The sequence below is a fragment of the Alligator mississippiensis genome, chromosome 2 (genome assembly GCF_030867095.1).
Source record: "Alligator mississippiensis isolate rAllMis1 chromosome 2, rAllMis1, whole genome shotgun sequence".
NCBI lineage: Eukaryota > Metazoa > Chordata > Crocodylia > Alligatoridae > Alligator > Alligator mississippiensis.
Window position 1 is genome coordinate 19,154,698 of NC_081825.1, and position 16,035 is coordinate 19,170,732.

Sequence of the window (16,035 nt, forward strand, 5' to 3'; positions counted from 1 at the left end):
GAACAGAGTGGAAGAATCACCTCCTTGCTCTTGCTGAAGATGCATCAATTGATGCATGCCAGAGTCAATTATTTGCCTTGCTGGCAACAGTGTCGCACTGCCAGCTCATATTCATGCTGTGGTCTATTATAACCCCAGGTCTCTTTCATTTGTAGTGCTGGTCAGGTTGGCATTGCTAAGCCTGAAGGTGTGCAGAGGAGCGTCCATTCTCAGGTGCAGCACATTGAAGTTCTCAATGTTGAACTTCATCTGGTTATGACTCGCCTAACTTGCTAGCCTGTCTAGATCTGCCGGTATTTGTAGCCTGTCTTCAAGTGTGACCACGCTTCCCCATAACTTGACGTCATCTGCAAAGTCGGCCAGTGAGCTCTTCACCCCCTCATCCAAATCATTGGTGAAGATGTTGAAAAGTACAGGACTAAGCACTGACCCCTGTGGGACACTGCTGCCCACTTCTCACCAAGATGACACAGATCCATTCATTAGGACTCTCTGGGTCCTACCCTGAAGCCAGCTTCATACCCACCTAACTGTCTCGCAGTTAAGCCCTCTATCTTCAGTTTTCTCATGAGAACATCATGGGATACCAGACCAAAGGCTTCTTGGAAGTCAAGGTATACAATATCCACCACTTCTCCCTTATCCAGGTGGTGAGTTACCTGATCATAGAAGGAGATGAGGTTGGTAAGACAAGACCTGCCCACAACAAAGCCATGCTGGCTGTCTTTCAAAATCCTACCTTCTGCAAGCCTATTGCACATAGAATGAATGTGAATGAATGAATTAATGAAATTATGAATTTTTCCAGGATTTTCCCTGGGATAGAAGTTAGGCTATAGTTACCTGGGTCCTCCCTCCTCCCCTTCTTGAAGATGGGCACAACATTGGCCCTCTTCCAGTCCTCAGGGACTTCTTCAGATTGCCATGAGTTTTGGAACAGTTTCACCAGGGGCTCCACGACGATCTCGGCCAGCTCCTTCATCCGGTCCTGCTGACTTATATATGTCTAATGTCTTTAATCGATCACACACCAGTTCTACGGCAACAGTAGGGAGGGAGTAATTTCTGCCTTGCTCATTCTGTACCCTATCCAGCATGATTTTCCCCATGGCCTGGTAAAATACCAAGGCAAAGTAGTCATTCAGGAGTTCAGTTTTCTCCAGAGTGTTGGTAAACAACTGTCCTGAGTTGTTGAGCAATGGCCCCACACTCCCATTTGTTTTCCTCTTGTTCCCTATGTACCTGAAGAATGTTTTGTTGTCCTTGATTCCCGTTGCTAATCTAAGTTCAGTCGCTGCCTTAGCCTTTCTAATTTGTTCCCTACAAGTATGAGCCCTTGTTATATAATCCTCCTGGGGCCTGTCCCCAGCTTCCATTGTCTGATCCATGGGGCTAAAAGCTCTTGCCTCTTCTCTAATCCATGGAGCTAAAAGCTTGAGCATCACTGCATTAAGTAAAAGAGAGCAATGGAAGGGACATAAACACATGATTCAGGGACTAAAACCAATCTACCTACTGGTTAGGACAACACATCCATACTGGGCTGGGATACAGTTTACTGCAACTTTCTTCAAAGCTTTTGGTGTTGGCTTCTACTGGAGACAGGATCATTGGTCTGATGATGAAACAAGTATTGCCATACTCAGATGCTGGAAGCCTGAAGGCCAGAAAGCCAGCAACAGCTAGACTGGTCAATGTCAATAATAACTTGGGCACCTGAAGGAGAGCCATACAGGCATTCATAGATGATGTGATTGGCTGTCTGAGCTTGAGCATGACAGCTGCAGCCAGCGTCATTGGAGAGGTCCCAAGAGTGCATGCCGTAAGCTGACCAATACCTGTTGTGAGAGAACCATCAGTCCAGAACAGTCCAGGCCCTACGGGGCAGCTGCCATCCTGAGGGGTGGAAGCTGGTATTGGGGATGAAGTTCTTTAGCTGCAGTTCTTGTGCGGCGTATTGCCTGCTCCACTGATGGGAGGTCCATGCTGTAAGTGACATGCCATCTGCAGATTCGATGAGCTTCTTGTCCCGAGTGGAGAACGGGTTCTGCAATTTCGGGCAGTAGTTGGTTTTCTGGCTTGTGGCTACTAGGCTGGAGTGCAAAGAATGGTCTTGATTTGGGGTTTTGAAGCCTAGGGCCAGAGTAGCAGCTTGTCAAGGGCCAGAATAGCATCTTGTGGGGGTGGGGGGAAAGAATGCCTCAGAGGACTGGTAAGCAATCAACTGAAGTTGGCATAAGGCATCCGGTAATGGCCCTTATGATGTTGTTAAGGCTGGAATCCACTAACTTAGTAGGTCTGAGCCAGTCTGACGATTCTGGCATGGACCAGATCTTCAACTGGTGTAAACTGGCGTAGTTGCATCAAAACCAATAGAGCTATACTCATGGCTGCTAGCTGAAAATCTAGTGCTATGTGTCTTCCTGGCTCCATAAATAGATATGTGGTTATTTGATTGAATCAAAGAGTTAATGATTTAATCAGTAACTTGGATTCACATTAATAATACTCATGGTTGGCAGATCTATGAAGGTGAGGATGTCTTCCTGCTTATCACCTTTCAATTCATGCAGATGGTTAGTAAGTTAGTTTGTGCAATGTTATTCCAGGAGGCTGTCTGGGCTACCTCCAGTAGTTGGTAGAGCTGTTCTGGCCTGCCCATGTCTTTAAGACATGGCAGGCCAGTTCATATTGTGAATTATAGCCAATATGCAGGGCATGAATCAGAAATACCAGGCAACAGTCATCATTTTTACAAATTCACCTTTATTGGGCTTATCTTTTATAAACATTGGATTTTATTTAACTGAAAACAGCTCTTCTTGAGTGAAATATTAATTTGCTGCAACTTCTGGCAGGGGGACACTTTCTTTTTCTTCCTGGTGCCAAGCTCACTCATTGAGCATGCTCAGTTTGGTTGTAAAAACATCCTGCCATTCTCCAGAAGCCAATGCAAAAGACAGTGCAGCTGACTACAGTAACTTCTTTCTTGCAAAACTGCTCAGTTTTACATCCGCTGAGTCTGTTCTACTGGGGATGGAATTCATAGGGCCTGGCCAGCATTGGTTGACATGCCTTGTTTTATTCTGGATTAACTGTGGTTTGGCCCAGTTGTTTTTTTCTGGTTGCCACACTTCCAGCAGTTGGTGTGAGTGTAGTATATGCAACAAGCAGCATGCACAGAGTATGCATCACATACACTATGTAGGCAACTTGAGCCAGCTAAGGAACAGCCAAGATGTAGGCAGAACTCAGAGAAGGAGGAGGTGCAAATGGGTGGGATATACTAAAGAAAGAGCTAAGACTTTCCTTCTGAGGAGACTCCTTCAGCATTTGAAGTAAAGAAGAATTGCAATGAAGTCTGACACCTTTTACTGTATTCTGCAGTGAAATAAACTGGTGGCTCTAAACGATGTCCTGAAATGATGGATTGGGCAGTATTTCTGGAAGAGTCTGTATAGTTCCAACCTTTGTGTTTTGCTAGAATATGATTATATGGCTTGAAAGCTGCTTCATCTAAGCAGTACTCAACTTCCACCCCAGCCATTTTAGAATTTGGCCCAATTATTTTTTCCCCTTGAAATCCGTTGTGTGTTTTCTTCTTCCTATTTAGTATAGAACCTGTTTTTGGGTTGGTTTTTATTTTGTGATGTGCTTGTGCAAAACGTTAGTCACTACTTTCTCCCACTACTCTGTCCCTTATAGGACAACTCTGCTCTAGAGCAGGGGTGGGCAAAGTCCGGGCCACGGGCTGAATTGGGCCCGTGGAGGACTCCATTTCCCAGCAGCCCCTGCCTGCATCACTCCAGTTGGTTTCCATGGAGACCCCAGGAGTGGCAGGGATGTGACAGCATGGGGCTAGCGTCTCCATGGAGACCAGCCTGAGCAACGCTGGCAGGGCATGCGGCTGGGCAGGGAGTTGCTCCGGGGCTGGGGCCAGGGCTGAGATCTTGCGGTAGTGACAGTGTGGACCAGAGCTGGGGAAGAGCTGTGATCCGCTGCCCCAGGGGCATGCATGCAGTGGATTGTGGCTCTGCTTCGGCTCTGGACTAGGCTGTCACCGCTGCAAGATCCCGGTCCCGGCCTGGAGCAGCTCCCCACCCAGCCGCGTGCCCTGCCCGCGCACCTTTCCAACTGATCATTATTGAGACGCGGGCCCTGCGCTGTCACGGCTCTGCTGCTCCTGGGGGCTCCAAGGAGACCTGCTGGAGCGATGCAGGCAGGGGCTGCAGGAGATGGAGCCTGGCCATTTTGCCCACCCCTGCTCTACGGTGTGGGGATTTGCCTTGGCTTCAATGGCTTGGAAAACTTATCTTCATTTTTAATTCTTTTGGAAAACTTTTTGTGGGGATTTTGTTTAGCTCTCTGAAAGTTCACTGCTGTGCTCTGTCTACTGGTTCAAAGTTTTCTCTTTGTAAAGCTGATGTTTGCCTTTCTCTGCATTTAGTGTATCCTTAATCATCTGAAGTACGTTCTACATTCCTTTCATCAGCCAACATTAAATAACCTTTTCTTTTTGGAAGTGTTTCAATTTAGCTGCATGGGGACTTGGATAAAGCAAAGTCAGTCGGTGCTTTATGACTTCAGATCAATTCCTCCCTCTGAAACATGGCACACCCCCTATCCAGCAAAATGCTGAAGAAATGCACCCATTCTCCTCTTCCCTTTTGGCCCCTTCAGAACTGGTTGTAGGGTTATTGTCTTAAGGAAATGTCTTGGGATTGCAAGCAAACTAAATCAAGGTCAGGAGAAGCCATTCAGACTGGCATGAGCAGGTGCCACTCCACTGATGAATGCAGAGTGGCCCTACTGGCTTTCGGAGGGGGCGCTCTGGATCTGTCACTGCTGCTATGTCAGTGTTGTCACCATGGCCGAGATGCACGTCCTGCCCTCGGCGTTCAGCACGTTGGAGAAATGAGGTAGGATAGCCAGCCTAGAGCAGCCCTGCCAGGAAGCAGAGCAGCATGGGATTACATGCTTGGGGCTGCTCTACCTCTGGCTTGACTGCCTCTTCTGGGGTATGGCACATGCTGAGTGGGGCAAGGCAGGCTTCTTGGCATTGCTCCCAGGCACCACATGGACACACTGATTTGGAAAGAAATAGCCTCATTCCCAAGGGCACATTCAGATTTAGTAGCTGGAGATGCACCTCTCCTGGCCTCAAAGTATCTTTGGGTGCATGTGGACACACGTTCCCCTCCCTCTGTGGGAGTGGGGCAGGCAGGCAAGGAGCTAAAACTGGCTTATAACAACTCGGGATAGAAACAGACATCCTCAACTGAAATGAACCAACTGTGCCTCAACGTGTCCTGGCACAGCTAACCTACTTCGCTGGGCAAAGCCCACATCGCCCATTGATCCTGTGGGTGAGTGGGCAATGTGTTTCTCAATGCCTTTTTTTTTTTTTTTTTTTTTTTTTTTTACCCACTCCTGCTATGAGGAGCAAAGGAGAGTAGCTGCTTCGTTGGCTCCCATAGCTGGCTGGAGCACAGGCATGCTGAAGGATCTCTGGGAAGGACAGCAGCTTAAAGGAAGCCATGTGTAGGGGCTTTTCCAGTCTCAGCTATAGTAGGATGGGGTGCATGCATAGAAGGACCTAGGTACCTGTACCATCCCCTCATACCCTCTTCCTGGTCTCTTTACTCCCTGCTGTACAACTTATTGATCTCTAATTTCTTTCCCTGCTTTTCCTTCCAAGTGGAAAGCAGTCAGAGAGAGGGGCTTCAACTTCCTCTGTATATTTGTAAGGGGGTGGGGGAGAAGGAAGGCTGCAGGTCTCATGGCTTTGGGAGCCAGAACTCTTTAAACGGACTCGACAAATCTGTACAATTGGTGGGCCAGCGTTCAGACTCTACCCCCAGCCTGTAGGACATGGTGAGACAGCACAAAGCAGGGAAAGCTGTGAGGGAAAATCCTTGATATTTGCATACATTTTGGGGCAGGAAGCCAAGTTCTGCCTCTGCTAGCAGACTCTTTCCCATTGTGTCATCCTTAAAGCTGTCTATCTGCAGTCAGTCCTGTCACATGCTGCACTTAAACATCAGCTTGGCAACAGGTCTGGTACTGAAGCAAAATCCACTCACCCCAAAGGTTCTTCTAGTTTTCTCTCTCTGAAGTATTTCCTCCCTGTTCTTACTTATTCCAGGCGTATTGGCCTCATTCTCCTTGTCTGCTCTGGTTGTGCTTGGCATAGCTCTGTGCATAGACGATGCATAAGTGTTGACAGTCGGGGGGCACAACTCTGCTGCTGCTACCGTCCCTGCTGCTACCAGGTGCTGGCTCTGGCTGGGTTGCAGCCCCACACCCCACCACTGGCACAGAAATCAGGGGGGGCACATGCCCCCCATTCCCCCCCTACTCGTTGCCTATGGCTCCGTGATGGGTCACCAGGAGTGATGCACTTCTCCCCACTTCTGGAATCCAAAGTATGGCTAGAATCGAGTGAATTAAAAAGACCACTTCTGCCTTGTTCCTTCAAACCAATGGTATCACAGGGTAAGACATTGGCAACTAATGTTAGCCACTAAACATATAAAAACATGGGCGGAGGGGAAGGAGCTGACTCTTGTGATGGGCCAGATTCTCAGCTGGCATAAACTGACCTAGCTTTATTGTCTGTAGCCCAAACCTCTGGTCAGCCCAAGACTGGCATGACTGAGCAGCATAAGGTGCTCTCCTCAGCCACATCTCTTCCATGGCTGGGGTGAGGGTAGGGCCTTGAAGGAGGGAGCAAAGTTGGAAAGAGGAATAGGAGGAGTCTGCTATTCCCAGTCAACCAGAATTCACAGTTCTGACCCAGCAGCTGCCATACTGTAAATCACCACTAGGAGCTGGGCAAAGGCAGCCCAAGGCTGGGAGGTCCAACCTCATCTCCATCACAGGGTTCACAGCAGTGTTAAGGATCAGTATTAACAGGAGACTTAGTGTTCTGCTTACACTGTCACACGGGCTTGGGAAAAATGCATTTAAGTTTGCTGGAGTGAGTTAAGAATGTTTCTGGTTGTGCCTGCTGTATGGCTGATGGCTTACCCATAAGACTTTTTCTCCATGAGATCATTTCTGTGTTGAGGGACTGCTGTGGAAAAGGAAGCACCTCTTGCATTTCCAGAATTAATCTCTGGCTCCAGCTCACGAGCAGCCTCATCTCCACAGGACTTTGCCAACAGAATGTACTGAAATGCCCCGACTGGCCCGATCCCAGTGACAGTGGCAGACTTAGGAACACCACAGAGGCTTGGGTGAGCAATGAAGAAGCTTGAAAAGCACCTGCTTAAATCCCCTCACAGAGTAAATGCTGGTGGCTGGGAGCCATGAAGATGAGAGAAGCCAATTTGAACGGAAAATTATTTCTCAGATACAGTTTTGTCTGACACACAGCAAGAAAAATTTCTGTTGCTCAAGGTCCCCATTTATAGCACAGTTCTGCAGCTGCAGAAACTCTCCTCTCAGATCCAAGCTTTCATGAAAAGAAAAGAAAAGGAGATAAAAGTTTGAATCGTTAAGGTTGTGAATAAAATCTTCCAACCATGAAAAGAATGCAAAGCCTTGTCTAGGCACAGTATCTGTCCTGCTTCAACTGGTCTTAGCAGTACAGTCTCTTCCTGTGGCTGAAATTCAACTGGTTTCAAAGAATCTTATGCCAGAATAGCTATTTCACAACAAAAGCCCCAATCCAGGCACAGTTATATCAGCATAAGACTTCATTTGCTGGCAAAGCTTATAGCATTTGGGAAACTGCTTATTACATTGCCTGTGCGAACTCCAGCACAGACACTGGTGCTACCAAACTGAACTGACAAGCCTTTTGTAGTGTAGGGAAATGTCTGAATCTGCCAGCACCTTGAGAGTGGTAAGAACCAGCATGTATATGAGTAGAGTATTGGCTGTAATGCTCATGGATGCCTTCATTTTCATCCTCTCCTGCTGATCATGTTATTAAAACCTAGGGCAGGGTGGCACCTGTCATTGCTGTCTTTGGGTTTAATTGATGTGGTGTCAGTGTTGAAGTCTTGGGGACATCAGTGCCAGCAAAAAGTTGCAGCCAGGAGATCCCAACACCAGTCTTGTCTTAAAGAATGACCACCGGCTTGGTCTGGTGCCAATGGCTCAGCCTGGCTCATTATCTACAAGGCATGGCCCTAATGCACCTGTGATCTGACAAACAAGGTGTTAATGTATGTATGCTCGTGACAAGGTATTGGTACACCATATGGGCTCCCCTAGGCTAACACCAAGTTCCCATAATTTCCAATTCTCCTTTTATACAGTAGTCAAAACAAATTACATATTATGTTACTCCAGGATGAGAATATTTTAAGTCGTCCTGTACCATGGGTTTGCATCACGTTCTGATTTGGGTGTTCCCGTTCCACCCTTATCATCCTGGGACTGGACTTTCCTACACCTTGTACACCCATCTGTCCCTGCCATCTCCTGGTAGAAGTGCACATCTAGATCACTCATCCAGTTTTGGTCCTTATTGCCCGGCAATCCTAGTTTAAAGCCTTCCTCACGAGGTTAATGAGCCTGTCTGTAAAGATGCTCTTCCCTCTCTTTGTCAGGTGGGTCCCATCTCTTTCTAACAATCCTTCTTGGAACAACATCCCATGGTTGAAGAAGCCAAAGCTCTGTTGGTGGCACCATTTGTACAGCCATGCGTTGATGTGCAGGATGCACTTGCTTCTACCCAGGCCCTTCCTCTTGACTGGAAGGATCGAGGAGAACACCACCTGCACCCCTGTGCCCTCCACCCTTGCACCCAGAGCCCTGTAGATTCATAGATTCTAAGGTTGAAAGAGACTTCAGTGGGCCATCTAGTCTGACCCCCTGCCCCTGGCAGGCAAGAAAAGGGTCACCAAACCTGGGATAATGTGACTCCAACCAGGTGTTTGTCCAGTCTCCTCTTGAAGACCCCCCAAGGATGGGGCGAGCACCACCTCCCTTGGAAGCCCATTTCAGATCCTGGCAACCCTGACCATGAAGAACTTTTTTCTAATGTCCAGTCTAAACCTACTCTCCCTAATCTACTCCCCCTGTAGTCACTTTTGATTTGTTTAGGGCCACCCCTGGCAGTATCATTGGTGCCCTCAGAGATGAGCAGCATGGGGTAGTACTCAGAGGGCCAGGTGAGCCTTGGTAATCCTTCTGTCACATTTCAGATCCGGGCTCTGGGCAAGCAACAGACTTCCTGAGACAAAAGGTTAGGTCATCACATGGATGCCTGTGTGCCCCACAGAAGGGAGTCTCTGACCACCACCACCCATCACTTCTTCTTGATGGCAGTGGTCTCAATCTTCCCAACCTTGAGGGCGCCTGATCTGGTCCTTTCTACCAGGGGCACATGCTCCTCCTCCTCTGTTCCTAGGGCTCCATATCTGTTCTCCAGGCAAAATGCTGCAGGTGGAGAGGAAGAACTGTGCTTGCTGCCAGAGGTCACAAGCCTCCAGCTTCTTCCTTCTCTCATGCTGGCTTTGGCAGTCTGCCCTCCGCAGTCCTAGTGGTCTCCTCCAGCACTGAATCAATGAACTTCTCCTGACAGAGGATGCTTCAGAGCCTTACTACCTCCTCCTGTTGCTCTCTTGCCTGCTCCCTGAGGGACACCACCAGGAAGCATGTTCACATCACAGGCATTTTCCCACCTGTCTATCACCGAAAGGAACCTGCAAGCTGCAGTCTCCACAGCACCAAACCAGGCCTTGGGTGGAAGCCTCAATGGTGAGTGGTCCTGGCTGGACAGATATCTCAGAGGTGCAAGTAGAGGAAAAGCTGGCAGTGGCTCTGGCATTGTGACATCCTCCAGCCATTTCTCTTGTTCTCTTAATCCACTGCCTCTCTCTTCCTGCACCTCTCTCCAAGCAGAGCTTCCCTAGCAAACTCCCCTGCAGTGCAGTCAAAAGGAGCAAAAGTACATTTAGGGTGAAATAATGCCAAGACATTCCCTGTTCAGTGGACTGTGCTAGTGACTAACCTGTCTGGTGAAAGCGGGGCATAGAATCATAGAAAATGAGGGTTGGAAGGGACCTCAGGAGGTCATCTAGTTCAACCCCCTGCTCAAAGCAGTACCAGCCCCAACTAGATTATCCCAACCAAAGCTTTGTCCAGCTGAGTCTTAAAAACCTCCAAGCACAGAGATTCTGCAACCTCTCTGGGTAATCTGTTCCAGTGTTTTACTACCTCCTCGTGAGAGAGTTTTTCCTAATATTTAATCTAAACTTCCCATGCTGCAACTTGAGACCATTGCTCCTTGTTCTGTCATCTGCCACCTCTGAGAACAGTCTAGCTCCATCCTTTTCGGAGCCACCCTTTAGGGAGTTGAAACCTGCTATTTAAATAATGTCTCAGTCTTCTCTTCATCGGACTAAATAAGCCCAGTTCCCTCAGCCTCTCTTCAAAAGTCATGTGCCCCATCCCTCTAACCATTGGTGTGTGTCTTTCCAGATAAGGCTGAACCAAGCACTGGAGGACAGCCTGATATGGAATAATCCTGCTTTGCTGATGGTCTGATATCATTGCAAGCATATTTTAACACACTACTCATCCCCCAGCCCTATCTGTGGCAAGTTAAAAGGTATTTTTGATATCCTGGATACTATGCCTAGTAGCTGCGTGTGAGGGGTGTTCCTAAAGTTTTTAAGAACAGGCTAGACAAACACTTGTCTGGGATGGTTTGGACAGATCTTGCCTTGAGCAGAGGTTGGACTAGATAACCTGAAGTCCCTTCCAGCCCTACTTTTCCATGATGTCAAGGTTCTGTGGTTCATAGGGATGATGATGTGTGTACTATTATGATATTTGCTACCTGTGCTAGCTCTTAACATTACCTTTTGGCTTGTGTCACTGAGAAAGATCACCTAGTCAGATTTCGATGATTCATAGTTTCATAGTTGTTAGGGTTGGAAGGGACCTATTAGATCATCAAGTCTGACCCCCCGCCCTGGGGAGGAAAGAGTGCTGGGGTCAGATGACCCCAGGCAGGTGTTTGTCCAATCTCCTTTTAAACATCTCCAAGGAAGGGGACAGCACCACCTCCCTTGGAAGCCTATTCCATATTTTAGCGCCCCTCACTGTAACGAATTTTTTTCTTGATGTCTAATCTAAATTTGTTCTCTTCCAGTTTGTGGCCATTGTTTCTAGTTACCTTGACAGGCGCCTGGGTAAACATTGTATCCCCTATTTCTTGTTGTCCCCTCCTGATGAGTTTGTAGGCAGCCATGAGATCACCTCTCAGCCTCCTCTTGTGGAGGCTGAAGAGGTTCAGGTCTCCCAATCGGTCCACATAGGGTTTATTCTGTAGGCCTTTAACCAGAGGAGTGGCCCTCCTCTGAACCCTCTCCAGGCCATCCACATCCCTCCTGAAGTGCAGTGCCCAAAACTGGGTGTAGTACTCCAGCTGTGGCCTGACCAATGCTGCATAGAGGGGAAGTATCACCTCCCTAGGCCTGTTTGTGATGCCCCTACTTACGCAAGAAAGTTGCGGTTAGCTTTATTTATTACCTCATCACACTGGTGACTCATGCTCATTTTGGAGTTGACTACGACTCCAAGATCCCTTTCCATAGTTGTGCTACTTAAAATGGTCCCTCCCAGGCTATAGGAGTGTTGATGATTCTTCCTCCCCAGGTGCAACACATAACACTTGTTTGTCCTGGTTAAACTGCATCCTATTCTGTTCGGCCCATTTCCCCAGCCTGTCCAAATCAACCTGGATTCGCTCCCTGCCATCTGGTTTGTGTACCTCTCCCCATAGCTTGGTGTCATCAGCAAACTTGGACAGGGTGCTTTCTACTCTCTCATCCAAGTCATTAATGAAGTTATTGAATAGTACCGGTCCCAGACAGAGCACTGGGGGACTCCACTGCCCACATCTCTCCAGGTAGAAACTGACCCGTCCACCACCACTCTCTGGGTGCGTCCCCTAAGCCAATTTTATACGCACCGGACTGTGTAATAATCTACATTGCAACTGTTTAGTTTATTTATAAGAATTGGGTGTGACACTGTGTCGAAGGCCTTCTTGAAATCTAAGTAAATCACGTCTACCTCTATTCCTTCATCCAAGCATTTTGCGACCCGGTCATAAAATGAGACCAGGTTAGTCAGGAAGGATCTGCCTGCTATGAACCCATGCTGATTGCCTCTTAGCATTATTTTACCTGCTGGTCCCCCACAAATGTGATCCTTAACAATTTTCTCAAAGGTCTTGCCAAGGATAGAGGTGAGACTAACCAGCCTATAGTTACCTGGTTCCTCCTTCCTCCCTTTCTTGAAAATAGGGACCACATTAGCACTTTTCCAATCCTCTGGGACCTGTCCTGAGCACCACAAGTGCTCAAACAGTTGTGCCAGTGTCTCTGCTCTGACACCAGCTAATTCCCTAAGTACCCTAGGATGGAGATCATCAGGACCTGTTGACTTAAATACATTCAACCCCTTAAATACATTCTTGCCCGCTCTCTTTCTTTCACCAAAATGGAGGCCCTATTTCTGCCTTCATTTCCACTAGCACAAGGTAAACACTCTAGTGATGTCCATAAATGGATACAACTGGTACAAAGGAGACTGAAATAACAGTCAAATTCATGCATGCTACATCCCAGTTTGCCCTGGGTATAAAGTCCTGCTAATACCTTTTGTCTAGGTCTGGTTCTGGCCTCTGTGAGAGTCCGGGGGGCACTCACCTTGGGTGCATCCCCAACCAGGGGTGTGAACCATGACACGTCAAGACGTCCACGCTGTGACGGGAGCTCCCCATCCACACCTGCTTGGCTTTACCCCCTCGCCAGGTGAAGCGGATTGGTGCCAATCCGCAGCGAGGGCAATATCCGGAGGCCGGGAGTAGAACCAGAGGAGGGTGGAGAAGGACAAAGGAAGTGCAGGAGGGAGAGGCTGGAGAGTGGAACCCGCGGGGTGAAGCCGGGGAAGACTGGGTAAGCCCATGGTCGGACCCCAAAGACGTGGTGGCACCCTCGCCGTGGGAGTAAAAAGGAGGGTGGAAGAGGCAAGGTGGTGGAAGGCTGACGAGGAAAGACCTTAGGAGGGCACAAGCGGCGGATCCACCCGAACTGTCCATGGGGGAGTCTCTTTTTTCCTTCTCGCTCTCGCTCTCCTTGCTGCCTCTCCTGCCAGCTAGGGAGCCCAGATCAGGGCTAGGCAGTCCCTCACAGAGAGGATCCCCACAGATGACCAGGAACGGGCAGAGAACCTGAGCTGTGAGGACCACACCCTCTCCAGCTGATCGACCCAGCAGGGATTCCCCTTCTTGTTAAGCGGCAGGTGCTGTCAATTAAGCCTGGTGCGCCGTCATTTAAGCTGGCACGGATCTGCTATAAAGAATCTGAGAGCAGCCCAGAGCGGGGAAAGTGAGTCACTGAAGACCCTTGGAAGGGGGTATAACTGCCCCAAGGGGCAGGAATCTGACCTTGATGATGTCCAGAAGATAAGCAGGACAAAGGTCGTAAGAATTCAGTAAACTTGAAAGAAATAAAGAGAACAAAAGTAAAGAGACTGGTTTATGTGGGTTCTTTCTGTGCATCCATTGTTGGGACTCCAGGCTCTGAGGCAGCCCTGACGATCGATCTGGGTGTGGGACAGGTAGTCACCAACTCCCTTTTCGTAAAATCTCTTCTTATCATCAAAGTCGTGGCAGGCGGGAAAAGAAAAGGTACCAGACCCCACCCAGATCGACCACAAGGGACATAGCTACCCTGAGGGGCCAGTGAATGCCAACTGGACATAGGCATACACGCCCGTATATGGTGACTACCCGACAGTCTCAAATACTCATTGTTTGCACACTAGAAAGGGCCCTAGGAACACACTTTATGCGTTTGCACTGGAACACACAATCGTTCCCAAAAGATGAAATTATCACTTTGGTGACGCAGTCCAAGTAGGAGTCAGTCCTGGGAAGTGCATACATGAAGTACACAGCATCCCAATTATCTTGACAAATCCCCATGTGAAGGAAAAATTGGTGGGAGGCAACCTCACCTGCATGCTTCCAATTTTCCTGTTCTCAAGTGGGCTTGCATGTAATTTTTCATTTTGCTTGGAACATTTACAGGAAGGATACACACTGCAGGGCACTCTGGGTCCATGTGTTTAGAATAACTCCTGCACCCTCTTCACCAGAATCTAAAAGCTGCCTGAATTTCTATCATCAGGAGAGGAATGTATTCTTGCCCTTGCATCATAACCATGAGCCTTTCCTTATGAATCTCTCAAATGAGTCTATTATTCCCACATGCCCCATCTTCACTTAGTGCTATCATATCTTCATAGTCTCTAATCTGTGGACCCAGATAGCTTTTATTTCCCCCCGCCTTTATCTGTAACATTAAATTTGTTTCCTGTTTATCTCCCTGTTCCATAAATCATGACCTTTCTCATGTGGTGACTGCTGCTCTGCACGTGTCCAGCTCTTATTCTATTATTTTGGCCTTTCAACCTACCACTTCCAAGGGAAGGCCTTTTCATTTAATCTAGACATGGGAGTTGTGTGGGTCAGTGCATATGACACCAGAATGAGAATCAATAAGGAAATGCATGTGATCTCATGTCTGCCACAGACTCAGTGCCTTACTTTGGACCCATCAGCGTTGTGCCTTTGTTTTCCCATCTGCAACACAGGGCTATTAGTGTCTGCTCCATTTGTGTAGAGCATGTTGTAATCTGTGGTTGAACAGTTCTCTGTAGATGGTAGCTGATATTTGTAGTAGGTGGGTGCTGACAATGTGGCAGAGGCCATTGGGAAGCATGGTCCTACCACACTTGCTCACATGCTTGCTACTGGGACCTGTTGGAATTCAGCAGTGTGGTTCCAAGTGAAGGCTGAGTTAGGTGCATAAGTGAAATGAGGGGATGGAGGGAAAAGCAAGGAAAATATCCCTCAATATGAGAGGTAGGTCATTGAATGGGAACTATTATGCAATCTCTTGAACTGCCTCTCTGAATATGATAGTGTTTTTTGTGTTTTGTGGCTTCTCTTACTGGTTTCTTTCCCTTCTCCCGCAGCTACAGTTGGCAGATCATGGCATCCCCACTACTGGATTGGGTCTACCTGTGGCTGGCTATCTCAGAACAAGTCTTCAAGGGTCCTTTTGCTCTTTCAAATCCCTCCTTAAAATCATGACTCTTGCAAGAAATAAACTAAAGAATGGGTGGAAGGCTCAGTGGGGGAAGACTTATTTGCTGAAAACCCTAATCTGTCTCCCCTCCCCTTTGTCATGTGTAAGGCAAACCCTGCCTCGCTCCTCCAGCAAAAAGTGGAAGTGACCTTGAGCCAAAGTGGAAGTGCTTGGCCCGTGTTTGTCACCCAAACTGATGGAAATGCTCGCGGTAAACAAACAGCACTAGGGATGTCAAACCGGCTGGGCTGTTAATATTCCAAAGTGGTATCAATGCAGCCAGGGATTTAAAAGATAATATAGTTAGCTCCTATCTTATGGAGCAGAAAGGGCTACAGTGTTTCTCTTCTGTGAAGGAGAAAGAACTTTATGAGAACAGGCACTGAGGAGTCTGGGTAACCAGGCATTGCCGCATCCTGGAAAGGCACAAGCAAGAGTAGCTCACATGAGTGTTTGCTGAGAATGGCTTTGTCCACCCTGTTGTATCCTCTTCCTTAGCCCTCTGCCTGAATCCTCCTTCTCATCTCCTCCTTTGTCAGCTATGCAAATAATTACATTTTTGCTGCATTAAACAACCACATAAGAAAAAACCTAAACAGACCCCGAACAGGAGGCTTGGATAGTCACCAATTTTGTGTGCGTTGGTGGGGGTTCAGAGGGAGACCTAAGTCAGCCTGACTTTACAAATGGCTCGTCCCTTGATAAAGGGCCAGGACGGCCACTGTGTGCTTCAAAATCCAGGTTCAGTGTTTGTAGTCGGAGCCCATGTCTACACCACGATTCCACCCCCTCCTGTTCCTCTGGATTTCGGGCTGTGACGAGAAAATGCAATTATACACTTCTGCCACCAGAGGCCAGTAGGGAGTACAGCACTTCACCTTGGAAAGTTGTCCCTGGAAGCTGACTTTAA

General features: G+C 48.0%; 1 long non-coding RNA gene across 1 annotated transcript in view; it reads left to right on the top strand.

Annotated features, from left to right (window-relative positions):
* The window catches only part of LOC109280988 (uncharacterized), a 28,598-nt gene extending 13,428 nt beyond the window's left edge, over nt 1-15,170 (top strand). Inside the window, exon 2 of the long non-coding RNA XR_002087498.2 lies at nt 15,013-15,170. This is a non-coding gene — a long non-coding RNA (uncharacterized LOC109280988). The remainder of the gene's footprint in view (nt 1-15,012) is intronic.
* The last annotated feature ends 865 nt before the right edge of the window (nt 15,171-16,035 follow it).